Source organism: Somniosus microcephalus, unplaced genomic scaffold (assembly GCF_052327205.1).
Source record: "Somniosus microcephalus isolate GS21.2 unplaced genomic scaffold, FLI_Smic_1.0 unresolved_chr5, whole genome shotgun sequence".
In the NCBI taxonomy this organism is placed as follows: Eukaryota; Metazoa; Chordata; class Chondrichthyes; order Squaliformes; family Somniosidae; genus Somniosus; species Somniosus microcephalus.
In genome coordinates this window covers 11733710-11750687 of record NW_028225183.1, presented here as the reverse complement: position 1 = coordinate 11750687, position 16978 = coordinate 11733710, and the positions used below count along the sequence as shown (strand labels likewise).

The window sequence follows — 16978 nt, the reverse complement described above, 5'->3', positions numbered from 1 at the left end:
AGTCTCGGACGTCAAAATGCATGCCTTTCCAAACGAATTTGCGGGACAGTAGCTGTTGAGAAGCCCGCATCCCCGGGTGAGATAACCCATGGATTGCCTGGAATACCTTCTTCTGCCATTCGACAGTGAACGGGCGGCCTTCTAGGAGGAAACGGAAATGCCTGATGTCCAAAAACAGGGCTAGCAGTTCTCTGTCAAAAGTGCTATACTTTCGCTCGTTCGTGCGCAGTTGGTTGCCATCCCCCATTGACCAATTGCTCTTGAACTGCTCCGATGGTGTAGTCGGATGTATCCGTAGTGAGGGCAACCGTCGCTCCCAGAAGTCGGTGTGCCAGCATAGTTGCATCTGCCAATGCCGCCTTTGTATCGCGGAACGCCTGGTCCATTTGCAGTGTCCAGGTGAGAACATCATTGCCCGCCTTTCCCTTTAGTGCTTCGTACAGAGGCTGCATCAACCGGGCCGCTTTGGGGATGAAACGATGATAAAAATTTACCATCCCCAAGAACTCTTGCAGGTATTTGACCATGCGAGGCTGCGGGAATGTGGTAACTGCCTCTAACTTGGTGGCTAGTGGGACGGCATCTTCTGGGGTAATCCTGTGTCCCAGGAAATCAATGCAGGATACTCCGAATGTGCATTTGGCCGGATTGACAATAAGGCCGTGTTGGCTGAGTCGGGCGAAAAGTGTACGTAAATGGGACATGTGAGCTGTCCAATCCTTACTGGCTATTAGGATGTCGTCCAAATAGACAAAAATGAAGGTTTGGTCCCGTAAGACAGAGTCCATCAAACGCTGGAATGCTTGAGCTGCATTTTTCTGACCGAATGGCATGCGGAGGAACTGAAAAAGGCCGAACGGAGTGATGACTGCCGTTTTGGGGACGTCTGGAGGGTGCACCGGAACTTGGTGATATCCATGAACGAGGTCCACTTTAGAAAATATCGCGTTTCCAGCCAGATGAGCCGAAAAATCTTGGATTTGGGGAATAGGGTACCTGTCCGGTGTCGTGGCGTTGTTTAAGCGTCTGTAATCCCCGCAAGGTCGCCATCCGCCGCCTGGTTTGGGTACTATGTGCAGTGGGGAAGACCAAGGGCTGTCCGAACGCCAGATGATCCCGAGGCGCTCCATGGTCTGGAACTCATCCTTTGCGGCTGCCAGCTTGCTGGCTTCTAAGCACCGTGCCCGAGCTTACTGGTGCTCCGGTCATGGTGATATGGTGCTCCACCCCGTGCCGAGTGCTTGTGGCCGAAAAAGTGGGCCTGGTGAGCTCCGGGAATTCACCGAGCAGGCGCGTAAAGCCGTCTTGCGACGGAACAGCGCAGGCCACCGACCAGGACACGGCTTTGCTGCAGTGGCAGGGCACTGCATGGAAAGTGGACGCATTAATGAGTCGGCAGTGTTGGACGTCGACCAGCAGACCGTTGGCGCAGAAAAATTGGCCCCCAGGATGGCCTGTGAGACCTTGGCTGTAATAAAGTCGCAGACAAAACATTGACCGGCGAAGGTTAAGTTTACCGTCCATTTCCCGAATGTACGCATGGCAGTTCCATTAACTGCCACGAGGGAAGGCCCGTGGCTGCCGGATAGTAGGTCCAGCATTGAAGCCGGGAGGATGCTGCACTGTGAACCAGTGTCACACAGGAATCGGCGGCCTGTGACAGAATCCGTAACTAAATGAGTTTGCCCGCTGAGCCCGCCGCCATAGCTAACTTGCTGTGCTTTTCAGACCTTGTCATCCATCCGGGAGGACGCGGGCTTGTTGGAGTTTTTTTTTGTATTCTTGAGGGAAACTGCAAGGAGGCCAGCAGCATCGAGCTTTGGCGCCAAAACGGGCGTGGTACGCGCACCATCCTGCCGGGGGCGGGCTGGTTTTCTCTCGCGTGGGGGAAAGGTGCCTCGCGGCTGCACAACATTGCTGAGTGACAGTAAAATTCTTGTCTGCCTCTGCAGCGAGTTCAGGACCGTCTGTGATGGCTGTGTTGGCCAATGCCGCCTGAACTGGTTCGGGAAGCTGACAGAGGAAAAGCTCATGGAATAAAAAGCATTGGGGTTCCGCACCCAACAGCGTGAGCATTTGACTCATCAGCTCTGACGGTTTTGAGTCTCCGAGGCCCGGCATGGAAATAAGCTTGCATGCCCGCTCCGACTTAATAAGGTCAAATACCTGTGGCAAACGGGCTTTAAGCGCTTCATACTTGCCCTCCTCCGGTGGGCTTCCAAGGGTGCTGATGACCCGCGAGGCCGTGGCACTGTCGAGAGCGGCAACCACGTAATAATAACGGGTCGCATCCGCTGTGAGCTCCTGGAGAGCGAACTGTGCTTCTGCCTGGATAAACCATGCTGCTGACTGCTGCTCCCAGAACTGCGGCAGTTTAAGGGCGATGGCTTTCGTGTTCATCCTCGATGAAAGTTGTCTGACGAGATCGGGGTCACCAATGTAGGAACGGAGGTTCCTATCTGAATAAAGGTATTCGACTCGATGAATCAAATCAACAGGTTTTAATGAACAACGAAGTTAGCAGGGAAACTACAGGAAATGGGGCGTTATTCGAAGAACCAGTGCCGGATTGCGACAGAAGCGGCGTCTTGGGCGAGGCAGAAACGGTAGTCAGGGGTGCAGGCGCCATGACGTCATCACGTGGAGTGCAGGAAAACACAATACAGTACAGTTAACAGGCAGTTTAAAGGTGCAGTCCGCGGTTGCACTATACTGTAGTTAAAGGGATTATTACCAATTGTTCTGAGACCCTTGGTGGCTCCACCACAATAGCACCTTTAACGTAGTTAAAACATCCCAAGACACTTCACAGGACTATTATGAGACAACAATGAGAAACCCGCTTATACAAAAGAAGGCAGGTTTATTGGTGAAATATTTCAACCACAGTGAGTGAATGTGACAAGTGATGAAGACTTGATGGTCCAGAACCTCACTATGTCCCTGTCGGTCTTTATGGGCAAAATTTGAAAATTGTTTTTTCAAACGCATCAGATGCCAATTTATTTTTCATATGAAGATATGACAAATATTTACTTCAGATGCAAAACATATAAGGAGAGATTTATTTCCAGAGAACATTCTGTGGCCTGAAGGAAAGTTGCTGAGGGAGCGTTCCTTTCCTTTTAAGGGAATATGCAAAAATGCATGTCCAGCTCTTTTTATTGCAGCGTTTTGTCAAAGGGTATATCATTATATATTGCAATATTTTAGCAGAATTGACATGAGAAAACAGCAGCACTTTCTGAATGAAGGGGAATTTTGATTATAAAAATGAGTCGTTGGGACGGTAAGTGGCAGTGAATGATGTGGCGAGGCAATGTGTGCCAATGAAAAGCATATTTACCTGGCAGCAGAAAAACCATGATTATGAAGGTGGTTTTTCCAGGCCGAGGCTAGCCCATTGCACTTTGGTTGTGCTGATGCCTGCGATGTCTATAAATGTGGGATACTCGACTGCAAAATTTGTGGTAGTGCGGGACTGCGTTTGTGCTATTCCCCTGGCTTTACAATTAAAGTTAGATTTTTCAACTAACCTCTCAAATGTACTGTAATTTTGCTTTAAATCCTAACTTTTCTTTGTTCCCGACAGAGGGAACTGCGATGCAAAACGGCCTTCTCCAAATCACAGCCTATTCAGATCCACTCATAAGCGATTCCCAAAGCTCACATTTCACTTCCTCTCTATGCTCACATTTATATTCATTCTTACAACTAAGAAATTAAATATTTTGCACAAAAAATTTCAAATTATTCACTCTTACAATTCCACACCGCGTACAACCAGACATTCAAAGCTGCATGCCAACTCTGCACTTTGGCAAAACGTTTAACCTTGTTAACTGCAGAAACAATGATACAGCACAGAACCAGTTCATTCGGCCCATCGTACCTCTGCTGCCTCTTTCAAAGGTCTATCCAATTAATCATACTCCTCTGTTCTTTCATCAAATCACTGCAAATATTTTGCCTTAAAATTATATCCAAATTATCTTTTCAACATTACTATTCAATTTGCTTGCACCACCCTTTCATGCAGTGCATTCCAGGCACTCACAACAATTTGCTACATCACCTTTTTTTGCCTCCTCGAGGGGTAGGCAGGGTGAGGAGGCGCATCATCCTACTGGCTGTTTTGCAAATTTTCTTAAATATGTGTCCCCTGGAACTGACACTGGAAAAAGTTTCTCCTTATTGACTTGTTATCTTGTATTTATATAGAACGTTTAACGTAGTAAAACGTCCCAAGGCAGTCCACAGGAGCGTTATCAAATACATTTTCACACCCTGCCGCAAAAGTAGATATTAGGACATAAAAGCCGAAAATGCTGGAAATACTCAGCAGGTCAGGCAGCATTTGTGGAGAGAGACTAACAGTGTTAACTTTTCAGGTCGATGACCCTTCGTCAGAACTGTAACAGTGATTAATTCTCTGCCACTTCTCTTCTAAGAATGCCCACCTTTGTAACGCTCTGCCCTCTCTCCAACAACTCTGTTACACTCTCCACAAATGCTGCCTGACTTGCTGAGTATTTGCAGCATTTTCGGTTTTTATTTCAGATTTCCAGCATCCACAGTATTTTGCTTTTGCATTTGAGATATTAGGACAGATGACCAAAAGCTTGGTCGAAAAGGTAGGCTTTAATGAGCGTCTTAATGCAGGAGACAGAGAGACGTGGTGCAGTTTCATGATGGAATTCCAGAGTTTAGGTCCTAGGCAGCTGAAAGCACGCCCGTCAATGGTGGAGCAAATAGAATAGGAATACGCAAGAGGCCCGAATAGCAGGAGCGCAGAGATCAAAGGCAACATGAGGAAAAAATATTTATGTAGTGTGTGGACTGCATCTGGATTTTACTGCCTGAAAGTGTGCTGGAGGCAGTTTCAAATGCGGCTTTCAAAAGGGAATTGTATATGGACCTGAAAGGAAAACAAATACAGGGCTATGGGGAGAGGATGGGGGAGTGGGACTGGCAGAACTGCACTTTCAGAGAGCTGGCACGGGCTCGACAGGACGAATGGGCTCCTTCTGTGCTGCAACCATTCTATTGTATGATCTCGGAGAGTTGTAGGCAGTGGTCCCTCTAATTTGTCTTTTGTCCCACCCGGCCCCATCAGCGGGCTGTGCGGCCTATTCAAATTCTGCACGTGCATATTTTTCCTATTTAAAAGCCAGCTCACTGGATGCACGAGATCTGCAGCATACTGCGTTTACGCGTGGCCTTGAAGTTCGTATTGGTTGTGGTGTGCATTGGTTGGAGCTTGCAGTGAAAGGGAGGGGCGAGCCCGTGGAGAGATTGGAAAACAAGAGAATTTTAAAGTCGAGGCTTTACTGGACCGTGACCCAAAGCAGGTCATCGAGCACACGGGGTGATGGGTGAACGAGACTTGGTGCGAGTTACGATACGGGCAGCAGGGTTTGTGGAGAAGTAACCCTTTCCTGTTACTTGTTTATTTATTGATGAATGTGTGTGGTTAGAACCATGCGGCCTCTTGAACCATAAAAATCTATTGATCACAGCCTTGAATATACTCAAACACTCAGCATTCACAGCCCGCTGGGGCAGAGAATTCCAAAGATGCACAACCCTCTGAGTGAAGAATTTCCTCCTCATCTCGGTCTTAAATGGACTACCCCTTATCCTGAGAGTATGCCCCCTAGTTCTAGACACTCCAGCCAAAGGAAACAACCTCTCAGCATCTACCTTTTCAATCCCTTTCAGAATCTTGTCTGGTTCAATGAGATCACCTCTCATTCTTCTAAACTCCCGAGAGTATAGACCCATCTCTCATCATCGGATAGACCTGTCATGTTGCTTGCAAAGGAAAATGCCACGGTTCTTAGCAGGTCCTGGTGATATTCCCTGCTACAGAACATCATTTTGATTAAAGGCAGGATTGAAACGGATCAGGAGAATCCTTACTGGAAGCACTGACCATGCTGGAGGAAGTCAGGATTGCTGCACTGTTGGCTCGAATACTTCAATATTTCCGGTGTCTCCCTTACATATAACAAAATTAAGGAACATTTATTTTCCACCTCCTTCTCTAAGCTCTAAATGTGGCTTTTCCTTATATCATTTTATTACTATTATTATACTGAATGATCCTACTGAAATGAGTGAGAAAGATTGCAAACAGCAATAACAACTTGTATTTATATAGCGCCTTTAACGTAGTAAAAACGTCCCAAGACACTTCACAGGACTATTATAAGAAGCAAAATTTGAAATCCGCCTAAGCAATAGAAGGTAGGTTTACTGGTGAATTATTTCAACCACAGTGAGTGAATGTGACAAGTGATGAAGACTTGATGGGCCACAACCTCACTATGTCTCTATCAGTCTTTATTGGCAAAACTTGAAAATTGCTTTTCAAACAAATCAGATTTTGAATTATTGTTCGTATGAAGCTATGACGAACATTTATTTCTGATGCAATAAATAAAAGGAGAGATTTATTTCCAAAAAACTTTCTGTGGCCTGAAGAAAAGTTAATGAGGCAGCGTTCGTTTCCTTTTAAGGGCAATATGCAAATATGCATGACCGGCTCTATATTATTGCAGATTTTTGTCAAAGTTTATATCATTATATATTGCAATATTTTAGCAGAATCGACATGAGAAAACAGCAGCACTTTCTGTGTTCTGGACTTGTTAGGTGTAGGTAGCAACCCTAGTGGTTGTTATTGTATAGCAGCGTGTTATTTGACCTTCTTCCTGTCTGCATCGGAAGTAATATACGAGGAAGTGGTTTCTCAGTTGTGAACAAGGCAGCTTGTTTTCTATGCTCCTCCATCCTTCCTTATATTCTAGGCAAGACGCAATGTCTGTCAGTATCCTTGTTTGGTAACATAATAACTCCCTTGTCGGTGTAGTATTTTGACAATACTTTGTCAATAAGAAGTTTATTAGCTGCTAGCTACTGAGGGTTAGCTTCAGTGCTATTTACTTATACAGTTACCTAATTACCTGTGTTGAGCAGTATTTTCTGTTTTCATAAACATTTTTTTGCATCTCATGTAACATCTAATGTAGAGTACTTACCTCTGTGTTCAAAACATACGTTGTCTTTGTTTACAATTTCACACTTTTATTCAAGTAAAGCTTCAAAGCAACACCCTGTTTCAAATAACGCAGTGGGCGGCTGGAGCCGGATCGAGCGGGTCTGAAGTGGGTTCACTCCCATTCCTTTAGGAGATGCGGGACGACGAGTGAAAAATCTCTCCTGATTTGCTCCTCCAGTCTCGAAGGAGACAAAAAGTAACTAAAACATGCTGAAACCCGGGATCGAAGCAGGGGCCATTAAATTTGCAGTCGAACGCTCTCCCAATTGAACTATTTCAGCTTCACAGCAAATTCGATGTTGTGTCATTCTTTTGGACGTTTTTCTAACCCCGGGTGGAATTGCTCCTCCCTCTCATTCCTCACTCCGGTCAACGTGACCCGACTTGATCTCGGAGTTCAGGTTGTGTAAATGTAAAACTGGGGTGTTGATAAGGATACATAGGTGACACAGCAGGTGCAACCTCACCATATTGGAAACAGCGTGCCTGATATGAGACTCCCAAAACAAGCGCTCTACTCGGAGCTCCAGCATGGCAAGAGAGCCCCAGGTGGGCAGAGGAAACACTTCAAGGACACCCTCAAAGCCTCCTTGAGAAAGTGTAACATCCCCTCCGACATCTGGGCATCCCTGGCCCAAGATCGCACAAAGTGGAAGAGAAGCAGCCGGAAATGCTCCGGACACCTCGACTTTCTTCGCCGGGAGCAAGCAGAAGCTAAGTGCAGGCAGTGCAAGCAGCGCACGTCAACCCAAGCACTCCGCCCACCTGCCCTTTCAATCACCGTCTGCCCCACCTGTGCCAGAGACTGTAGGTCCCGTATTGTATGCATTAGTCTCCTGTGAACTAAATTTTAACGTGGAAGCAAGTCACCCTCGGTTCCGAGGGACTGCCTAAGAACACAACTTGAAATGCACTGAAGTGTTCAAATCAAGTTACAGAACTCAACACATGTGTAAAATTTCCTGTACTTTTCTCGGCACTGATGGGTTGTGAAAGGAGAGACGGGCCGAAGTCTCACTGACCCGCACTGATCACGAGCCAAGCTGAAATGATGTCAAATTCAATCTTCAGCAATTATGGAGCTGAGCCCCACACAGAACTGAAAATGCCCAGGTTCCATCCCCGGCCTGTGGTCTCTTAGTTCCTCAGTTAGTGGGCTACTGAGCAATACGGGAATGACTCAGGCCTAATGAATATCTTAATGCTCAGTTTAAGTTATCACTGCCCACGGCCCAGACAAACTCTGATTCCAGTCTTGCACACGTTGCTCAGTTTCAAATGTTGCATTTTTCACACTGGCAAGTAATTGATTGATAGCCGTGCCCTTGATAAGTGAGCCAGCAGATGTATCGAAGAATGATAATAACCGTGACTGTCCCGGACACTTTGAGGTGCAGTTAACTGTTGGCAACATTGAAAGTGTCAATCAGCCAGTGTAAATCTTGACCGAAAGGGCTAATCATTTCCTGCTGACTTTGAAAGAGCACGCATTTTACAGAAATCAAGGAAGTGTATTTTTTATCGCTGTATAAAGAATGATGTTGAGCAGCAGTGTGGAAAGTTGAAAGGTTGATCAGGAGCAAGCATTGCTTCACACGTGTGCTTTGATTGGTGGTATTTCAAACAGCCCCAAAACACACTGTCCACTGACAGGTGAGATCACAAAGGACATGTTCGTGAAAGCACAGCACCAAGGGCGGGTAGGCATCCACTTGGAATCTATTTCCATCTGTGCTTTTCTCAGAGACAAAGACACACGGTCAGAGAGAAGCCCTCGGGGTTTTGAATACTCACCACTATAATATCACGTACAATGTAGAGGAAATGGTTATGCAGTGCTTGAGACAAAGACTCAAACACACACACAAACACAGGTGTGTGCTCTCTTTATATGGGTATGTCTCAGATATCAATCTGAGTGTCATGGATTCCTACAGGCTTGCAGCACAGTGGGAGGCCATTCGGCCAAACATGTCAGTGCTGTCTCTTTGAAAGAGCAGTCGTGCTTATTCCCGCTGTTATCTCATTTTGTCTGTCCTCTCAGCCCTCCTCAGTGCCCCCCACAAAAGGCAAACAGACGGAGAACACTATACTAACGAGAAATTGTTGCAGGAAGTTGTTATACATTTCTTCATATGCCAGTAAATCTTTTAAAATTATTTTAGTTAATTTTTTTCTGTTCAACTTTTTCAGCGAGCATTTTAAGTAGATGCGCACAGGTCTAAAATTGTGGCTGTTAAACAGCCTCCCCATCAGGGAGTTGAACCGTGGTCTCCCACGTGACAAGTGGGGATACTCACCACAGTACAAACGGGGAACTGGATGATGCCGAGCCTGTCAGAGTAAGAATCGACCGGTGAACAGAGGGACAAAGCAGCAGAAAGGACAGAAATAAGAATTAGAACAGAATAAATAGGAGCAGGAGTGGGCCATCGGCCACTCGAGCCGGACCTGCCAATCAATAAGATCATGGCTGATCAGATTTTCGACTCAATGCCACTTTCCCGCCCGCTCCCCATTACCCTTGACACCCTTGTAGCGCTGACTTATGTCTATCTGTGCCTTGAATATAATCAATGACTCCGCCCCCACAGCTCACTGTGGTAGAGGATTCCAAGGATTCACGAACCTCTGAGAGAAGAAATTCCTCTCATCTCCGTTTTAAATGGGCAACCCCAGTTCCTGAAATGTTGCCGCCTGGTTCTAGATTCCCACAGGAGGGAAACATCCTCCCTGCATCTGCCCTGTCAAGTCCCCTCGGAATCATATACAGAGACAAAGAGGAAGTCAGAGACAAAGATAGACAAAGAGAACGAGAGCCTCAGTTTGACGTCTTACAGAGTGGTCCGAGGGATAAGGGACGTCAGTTATGAGAGTCTGGAGAAGTTGGGATTCTTTTCCTCAGAAGGATAAGAGGAAATTTAATAGAGGCTTTCAAATCTACAAGGGGTTTTGTAAGAGGAAATAAGAAGAAACAATTTCCAGTGGCAGGAAAGACGGTTACCAAGGACACCGATTGAAGATAACCGGCAAAACAACCAGTATGGGGAGAATTGTCTTACGCAGCAAAGGCTCAGGCCTAATGAATATCTTATTGATCAGGATAAGTTATCACGGCCCAGGCACTCTCTCATTCCAGTCTTGCGCACGTTGCTAATGTTTCAAATGTGGCATTTTTCACATAGCAGTGAGTTGATTGATAGCCATGCTGTGATAAGCTAAGTTTGTTAGGGAGACGCAGTCGGCAAGAAAATACATGGAAGACGGATAATAACCGTGACTGTTCTGAGACTGTGAGCTACAGTTAAATGTGGGCATGTCAACATTTAAAATGTCTAGTTCCAAATGCCATTTCCTGCTGACGTTGGCACAGCAGGCATTTTACATAAAGCAATGAAACTCATTTTGTACCTCTGTACCGAATGATGAACTGCTGACTGTTGAGGCTGCAGTGTGGAAAGTTGAAAGGTTGATCAGGAGCAAGCATGGCTGCGCGAGGGTGCTTTGATTGGTGGCATTTCAAACAGCCCCAAAATGCATTTTTCCCTGACCAAGAATCGAACACGGAGTCACGGAGGTGAAAGCCCCGAATTCTAACCATTAGACCACCAGCGAAGCAGCAGGAAACTTCCTGCCAACAACCTGAGCAACGCAATCTTTCCTCCTTGCTGCTTTGAATTTCGGAACATTTTCATGCCTGGCAATGTTTTCGTACAAGATGACATTTTTTAGGTGAGATTACAAAGGACATGTTCGCGAAAGCACAGCACAAAGGGCGGGTAGGCATCCACTTGGAATGTATTTCCTCCTGTGCTTTTCTCAGAGACAGAGACACACAGTCAGAGAGAAGCCGTCGGGGTTTGAATACTCACCACTATAATATCAAGTACAATGTACAGGAAATGGCTATGCAGTGCTTGAGACAACGACTCAAACACACACACACAAACACAGGTGTGTGCTCTCTTTGTATGTGTATGTCTCAGATATCAATCTGAGTGTCATGGATTCCTGCAGGCTTGAAGCACAGTGGGAGGCCATTCGGCCAATCGTGTTAGTGCTGTCTATTTGAAAGAGCAGTCGTGCTTACTCCCGCTGTTATCTCATTTTGTCTGCCCTCTCAACCCTCCCCAGTGCCCCACACAAAAGGCAAACAGAAGGAGAACACTATTCTAACGAGAAATTGTTGCAGGAAGCTGTTATACATTTCTACATATGCCAGTACATCTTTTAAAATTATTTTAGTTCATTTTTTTCTGTTCATCTTTTTCAGGGAGCATTTTCAGTAGATGCGCATAGGTTTAAAATTGTGGATGTTAAAAAGCCTCCAGTCAGGGGAATTGAACCCCGGTCACCCGCGTGACAAGCTCACCACTACACTAACGAGGCAATAAGTAATGCCGAGCCTGTCAGAGCAAGAAGCGACTGGTGAACAGAGGGACAAAGAGGCAGAAAGGACAGAAATAAGAATAAGAACAGAAGAAATAGGAGCAGGAGTGGGCCATCGGTCCCTCGAGCCTGCCCACCCATTCATTAAGATCATTGATGATCAGATCTTCGACTCAACACCACTTTCCCGCCCGCTCCCCATTAACCTTGACTCCCCTGTAGCGCAAACATATGTCTATCTGTGCCTTGAATCTAATCAATGACTCCGCCTCCACAGCTCTCTGGGGTAGAGGATTCCAAAGATTCACGACCCTCTGAGAGAAGAAATTCCTCTCATCTCCGTTTTAAATGGGCAACCCCTGTTCCTGAAACGTTGCTGCCTAGTTTTAGATTCCCCCCAGGAGGGGAAACATCCTCCCTGCATCTACCCTGACAAGACCCCTCAGAATCATATACAGAGACAAAGAGGGAGACAGAGACAAAGATAGACATAGAGAACAAGAGCCTCAGTTTGAAATATTACAGAGTGGCCCGAGGGATCAGGGATGTCAGTTATGTTGAGATTGTGGAGAAGCTGGGATTCTTTTCCTCAGAAGGTTAAGAGGAAATTTAATAGAGGCTTTCAAAATTACAAGGGGTTTTGAAAGAGGAAATAACGATAAACGCTTTCCAGTGGCAGGTGGGATGGTAAAAGAGGACACCGATAGAAGATAACCGGCAAAACAACCAGTTTGGGGAGAATTGTCTTACGCAGGAAGGGCTCAGGCCTAATGAATATCTTAATGCTCAGGATAAGTTATCACGGCCCAGGCACTCTCTCATTCCAGTCTTGCGCACGTTGCTAATGTTTCAAATGTGGCATTTTTCACATTGGCAATGAGTTGATTGATAGCCGTGCTGTGATAAGCTAAGTTTCTTAGGGAGATGCAGTTGGCAAGGAAATACATGGAAGATGGATAATAATCGTGACTGTTCTGAGAATGTGAACTACAGTTAAATGTGGGCATGTAAACATTGAAAGTGTCTAGTTCCAAATGGCATTCCCTGCTGACGTTGAAACAGCAGGCATTTTACAGAAAGCAATGAAATTCATTTTGTACATCTGTACCGAATGATGAGCTGCTGACTGTTGAGGCAGCAGTGTGGAAAGTTGAAAAGTTGATCAGGAGCAAGCATTGCTTTGCGAGGGTGCTTTGATTGTTGACATTTCAAACAGCCCCAAAACACACTGTTCACTGAGCGAGAATCTAACCCGGGCCACGGCGGTGAAAGCGCCGAATTTTAACCACTGGACCACCATGGAAGCTGCAGGAAGCTTTCCGCCAACAAGCTGAGCAACGCAGACTTTCCTCCTTGCTGCTTTGAATTTCGGATCACTTTCACACCAGGCAAACTTTTCAGACAAGATGACATTTATTAGGTGAGATCACAAAGGATATGTTTGCGAAAGCACAGCACCAAGTGCGGGTAGGCGTCAACTTGCAATCTATTTCCATCTGTGCTTTTCTCAGAGACAGGGACACACAGTCAGAGAGAAGCCGTCGGGGTTTTGAATACTCACCATTATAATATCAAGTATAATGTAGAGGAAATGGTTATGTAGTGCTGGAGACAAAGACTCAAACACATACAACCAAACACAGGTGTGTGCTCTCTTTGTATGGGTATGTCTCAGGTATCAATCTGAGTGTCATGGATTCCTGGAGGCTTGCAGCTCAGTGGGAGGCCATATGGCAAATCGTGTGACTGCTGTCTCTATGAAAGCGCAGTCGTTATTATCCCCGCTGTTATCTCATATTGTCTTTCCTGTCAAACCTCCTCAGTGCCCCCCACAAAAGGCAAACAGACGGAGAACACTATACTAACGTAAAATTGTTGCAGGAAGTTGTTATACATTTCTTCATTTCCCAGTACATCTTTTAAAATTATATTAGTTCATTTTTTTCTGCTCAACTTTTTCAAGGAGCACTTTAAGTCGATGCGCACAGGTTTAAAATTGTGCATGTTAAAAAGGCTCCCCGTCGGGGAATTGAATCCCGATCCCCCGCATAATAGGCAGGGATACTCACCTCTATACTAACAAGCAATTGAGCAATGCCGAGCCTGTCAGAGCAACAATCGACCGGTGAACAGAGGGACAAAGAGTCAAAAAGGACAGAAATAAGAATAAGAAAAGAAGAAATAGGAGCAGGAGCGGGCGATCGGCACCTCGAGCCTGCCCCGCCATTCAATATGATCATGGCTTATCAGATCTTCGACTCAACGCAACTTTCCCGCCCGCTGCCCATTACTCTTGACTCCCCTGTAGCGCAAACATATGTCTATCTGCGCCTTGAATATATTCAATACCCCAGTAATTCGTGTCCCAAAGCGTGAGTACGCACGGCATACCCACGCGTGGACCCGGTGGAAGAGCCGGTATCTTGCATGCACAGCGCATGCGCGGGAAAACGGCATTTCCGGTCCCCTGACAGGAGGGGTTAAGAGGTGAAACGCGTGCGACATATGAGGCAGTGCGTGCGTGTTGAACTTCCGTTTTTCTGACAGGTTTGTCCGTGCGATAAGGCCTCCAGTTATTACCGAGAAAAAAGCAGACGTAAGTAATTAGTTTTAAAAGGTAAGTGGTTTATCAATTAAAGTTAGAATTTTTTTTCCACAGGTTCATTATTTTTAAAGACTTTACAGTAAGGTAAGTGTATTGTTAGACCTGATATGTTAAAAAATTATTTTTTTCAAAAATTTGAATAGTTGTTTAAATTAGTTTTTATACAGTTATTAATAGTTCATTTAATTACTGGGATTTTTTAAAACTTTTATTTGAAGTTTAAGTACTGTTTTGTGCACCCGGAGTTTTCATGAGTTTGACAGTTCTTACTATCAAACTCAAGAATGAACTTTTGCAAACTCCGATTGGTTGCCCAGTGCTCATGTGATCCCAGCCGGCTCATTGAACTAACTACGCCACTGGATCACGCAAACACAGCGCACCGGGAGCTGGACCGGGTCACAGAGCGGAAATGCACGCAGGCCCAGGCCTCAACTTTCGGCGTGCTATGTAAGTGTAGGTCGGGGGCTTGCACCCGCAGGAAGCCCCCGACCCGAATTTCTGGGCCATAGACTCCGCCTCCACAGGTCTCTGGGGTAGAGGATTCCAAGGATTCACGACCTTCTGAGAGAAGAAATTCCTCTCATCTCCGTTTTAAATGGGCAACCCCTGTTACTGAAACGTTGCCGCCTAGTTCTAGATTCCCCCAGGAGGGGAAACATCCTCCCTGCATCTACCCTGTCAAGCTCACTGATAATCATATACAGAGAAAAAGAGGAAGACAGAGACAAAGATAGACATAGAGAACGAGAGCCTCAGTTTGACGTCTTACAGAATGGTCCCAGGGATGAGGGCCGTCAGTTATGTTGAGCGTGTGGAGAAGCTGGGATTCTTTTCCTCAGAAGGTTAAGAGGAAATTTAATAGAGGCTTTCAAAATTACAAGGGGTTTTGAAAGAGGAAATAAGGAGAAACGCTTTCCAGAGGACACCGATTGAAGATAACTGGCAAAACAACCACTATGGGGAGAATTGTTTTACGCAGCAAGGGCTCAAGCCTAATGAATATCTTAATGCTCAGCATAAGTTAACAACTCCAAGGCACTCTCTCATTAAAGTCTTGCGCACGTTGCTAATGTTTCAAATGTGGCATTTTTCACACAGGCAATGAGTTGCTTGATAGCCGTGCTGTGATAATCTAAGTTTGTTAGGAAGATGCAGTCGGCAAGAAAATACATGGAAGATGGATAATAACAGTGACTGTTGTGAGACTGTGAGCTACAGTTAAATGTGGGCATGTAAACATTGGAAGTGTCTAGTTCCAAATGGCATTTCCTGCTGACGTTGAAACAGGAGGCTTTTTACAGAAAGCAATGAAATTCATTTTATACCTCTGTACCGAATGATGAGCTGCTGACTGTTGAGGCAGCAGTGTGGAAATTTGAAAGGTTGATCAGGAGCAAGCATTGCTTCACGAGGGTGCTTTAATTGGTGGCATTTCAAACAGCCCCAAAATGCACTGTTTCCTGACCAGGAATCGAATCCGGGCCGCGCCGTTGAAAACACCGAATTCTAACCACGAGACCACCATGGAAGCAGCAGGAAGCGTTCTGCCAACATGCTGAGCAACGCAGCCTTTCCTCCTTGCTGCTTTGAATTTCGAATCACTTTCACGCCAGGCAAACTTTTCGTACAAGATAACATTTTTTAGGTAGGATCACAAAGGACATGTTCGCGAAAGCACAGCACCAAGGGCAGGTAGGCATCCACTTGGAATCTATTTCCTTCTGTGCTTTTCTTAGAGACAGAGACACACAGTCAGAGAGAAGCCGTCGGGGTTTTGAATACTCACCACTATAAAATCAATACAATGTAGAGGAAATGGTTATGCAGTGCTTGAGACAAAGACTCAAACACACACACAAACACAGGTGTGTGCTCTCTTTATATGGTTATGTCTCAGATGTCAATCTGAGTGTCATGAATTCCTGGAGGCTTGCAGCTCTGTGGGAGGCCATTCGGCCAATCGAGTCAGTGCTGTCTCTTTGAAAGAGCAGTCGTGCTTACTCCCGCTGTTATCTCATTTTGTCTGTCCTCTCAACCCTCCTCAGTGCCCCCCACAAAAGGCAAACAGATGGAGAACACTATACTAACGAGAAATTGTTGCAGGAAGCTGTTATACATTTCTTCATATGCCAGTACATCTTTTAAAATTATTTTAGTTCATTTATTTCTGGTCAACATTTTCAGGGAGCATTTTAAGTAGATGCGCATAGGTTTAAAATTTTGGATGTTAAAATACCTCCCACTCGTGGAATTGAACCCCGACCTTTTACGTGATCTGGCGGGGATGCTCACCACTGTACTAGAAATATAGAGAATAGGAGCAGGAGTAGGCAATTCGGCCCCTCGAGCCTGCTCCGCCATTCAATATGATCATAGCTGATCATTCAAATTCAGTACCCTTTTCCTGCCTCCTCTCCATATCCCTTCATTCCCTTTAGACTAACAAATATATCCAACTCCTTCTTGAATTAATTTAATGAATTGGCCTCTACTTCCTCCTTGGCAGAGAATTCTACAGGTTCACCACTCTGGGTGAAGAAATTCCTCGTGATCTCTGTCCTAAATGGCTTACCCCGTATCCTTAGACTGTGACCCCTGGTTCTGGACTCCCTGACCATCGGGAATATCCTTCCAGCATCTAGTCTGTCTAGTCCTGTTAGAATTTTATAAGTTTCGATGACATCCCCTCTCATTCTTCTAAACTCCAGCGAGTACAAGCCCAATCGACCCAATCTCTCCTCATACGTCATTCCTGCCATCCCAGATATCAGCTTGGTGAATCTTCGCTGCACTCCTTCCATGGCAAGCACATCCTTCCTTTGATACGGCGACAATAACTGCACACACCGAGCTGTCCTGCCATGACTTATGCTTCATTAATTTACATTAACTTAAATCAAATCAAATCAATACCACCA

General features: G+C 45.6%; 2 non-coding genes across 2 annotated transcripts; one reads left to right on the top strand and one right to left on the bottom strand.

The window, feature by feature from the left end:
* The first annotated feature begins 3338 nt into the window (after window positions 1-3338).
* Window positions 3339-3502, top strand: LOC147087520 (U1 spliceosomal RNA). The gene has a single exon (XR_015075539.1). It is a non-coding gene; the product is annotated as a U1 spliceosomal RNA (small nuclear RNA).
* Window positions 3503-7271: 3769 nt separating this feature from the next.
* Window positions 7272-7344, bottom strand: trnac-gca (transfer RNA cysteine (anticodon GCA)). Its single transcript has one exon. It is a non-coding gene; the product is annotated as a tRNA-Cys (tRNA).
* Between the last annotated feature and the right edge of the window lie 9634 nt (window positions 7345-16978).